The 2,297-nt window shown below is 33.2% G+C and overlaps 1 long non-coding RNA gene across 1 annotated transcript; it reads left to right on the top strand.

Moving 5' to 3' along the window:
• Positions 1-1,617, top strand: LOC128283594 (uncharacterized). Its single transcript, XR_008273976.1, has 3 exons — positions 1-78; positions 540-625; positions 1,439-1,617. It is a non-coding gene; the product is annotated as an uncharacterized LOC128283594 (long non-coding RNA).
• The last annotated feature ends 680 nt before the right edge of the window (positions 1,618-2,297 follow it).

Raw genomic sequence — 2,297 nt, 5'->3', positions numbered from 1 at the left:
TTGTCCATCTTCTTCATTAGGCCGAAATTTCAAGGGTTCTCCATAGCTAGGGTTTGTTTCAAGCTTCCAAGCTCCATAGTAAGTGATTCCAAGCCCGCTTTTAATGATTTTACGTTTTGAGATCCGTAACTCGATAAAGCTTATGTTAGCAATAATTTAACCTAGGGTTTATATTTGGAAAAATACCCATAGGTGAAATTTGTGTATTTTGACGTTTATGATAGAATATGAAGTTTTAAATTATGTTAGACAACTTGTACTACTCGATTTTAAGCAAAAAGCGAGTAAAGGGCTTAATCGGTAAAAATACCTAATAGTCACAAGTACATGTTAGAGTGAGAATTTGATGTTTCCATAGAAGAGAAAAGTGATCAGCATGTTGTAAAACATAAGAATAAGGAATAAAGTTTAATCCAGAGCCTAGGGGCAAAAATGTAAATATGCAAAAGTTTAGGGGTAAAATTGTAATTTTGCCAAAATTTGAGTTAAGGATTAATTTGATAATGTGAGTATTAAATAAGCTAAATGTGTTATTTTAGATCAAGAAAGACGTGGAATCGACCTCAATCGAGGAAAAGAAAAGATTGTGGACTAAATTGCAAAATCTTTGTATTTTGGTACCAAGGTAAGTTCATGTGTAAATAATGTAGCATAATTGTTATTTTTAAGTTATTGATATTAATTATGTGTTATGCTGAATTTTATTATGAAATGTATGCTTTGTGGTTAATTTCAAATAATATGTAAATTATGTGAACTACTTGTTAAATATAATTGTTACCGAGTATTGATTTGGCATTCTACGGAAGACGACAAGGATAAGTGTTCGAGGAAAAGCCCGTTTGAACCTTAGGAATAGATTAGGATACAAGTGACATGTCACTAGGATGGTTGAGCATCCGAACTCGTTGAGTTGAGTCCGAGTTCACTTATGGATGCGAATGTCCGAACTCGTTGAGTTGAGTCCGAGTTCGTGAGATGTAACTAGGCATCCAAACTCGTTGAGTTGAGTCCGAGTTCACTTATGGATGCGAACGCCCGAGCTCGTTGAGTTGAGTCCGAGTTCGCTTATGGGCGGGTTACATGATTGCTTGATTGCATATATGGCACTTATGTGCAAGTTATCCATGTATCCGAATTATATTCGATGTGTTCAACGGGTAAAGTTCTACTCAAATGGAGGAAAATTTCGAGATGTAAAGAGACGTATTGGTAAGTGATATGAAATGGATATTTTGGACAGGTATGTATTTAACCCTCGGGTTGAGTATTGATACAACCACGATAAGGTAATAAGATGATGAAGAATGATTAAAATGTGATGTGTTTTAGTGATGTATGCTAATGTTGATGGTATAACTGTTTGTTATGTTACTTATTATTTGCATATGAACTTACTAAGCATTTATGCTTACTCCCTCCTTCTTACTCATTGTAGTTTTGGACAAGCCAGCTCAGGAGTCGGGATAGGTCGAAGGCTCAGTCACACTATCCAGAAGATTTTTGGTAAATGGCTTGTAAATTTAAGTATGGCATGTATAGCAATATACCCATTTTGTGTAAATGATCTTATGGTATGGTTGTGAAATGGTTGAGGAAATGCTTGATAATGATAAATTATGAAAATGGTTAGTTTAGATTATGTTTGATGTTAAGGAAAACTATTAAGATACTTAGTGCATAAAAACTCATAAAAAGGATGAAATTTACCATAAACAGAATACCGCAGCAACACTAACGCGAGTTTGAAAATTTACTAAAAATCATATAAATTGAATTTGGTGGTGAAATACATATCAAATTGAATCTTATTATGTCTAGTTTCACATGAAACAAATGAAACAAGTAAAGGAAGTATATGTTAGAAGATATTTTAATTTTAGTGAAACAGAGTCATAGCAGTTTCTGAATCCCCTGTTCCTACTTTAGAAATTCACCATAAATTGTAAAGATATAATTAGGTGGTGTATTTTATATCCTCAGAATCCTTATTGGGTCTAGTTTTATTATAAACAAAACTCATAGTCATATGAATTTTTTACAGAGAGAAATGTGGTTCGTAGTAAATAGAGGTCAGACCAGTCGAGTCTTGAAACAGGGGTAACTTTAACTAATAAACTGTACTAATTGGCCCAACCAAAAATTCTAGAAAAAAATTAGTAGATATTTTTATGAGTCTAGATTCAGGGAAAATTTACGGATCTTAATTTTGAGTTTCGTAACTCGAGATATGATTTTTCTTGTGACTGTGACGCAAGTAGCTTAAAAGCTGTGAATGTAGAAACAAATAATTCAAA

This window comes from Gossypium arboreum, chromosome 11 (genome assembly GCF_025698485.1).
Source record: "Gossypium arboreum isolate Shixiya-1 chromosome 11, ASM2569848v2, whole genome shotgun sequence".
Lineage (NCBI taxonomy): Eukaryota > Viridiplantae > Streptophyta > Magnoliopsida > Malvales > Malvaceae > Gossypium > Gossypium arboreum.
Note: the sequence above shows the minus strand (reverse complement) of the source record. Positions and strands in the feature narration are given on the sequence as shown.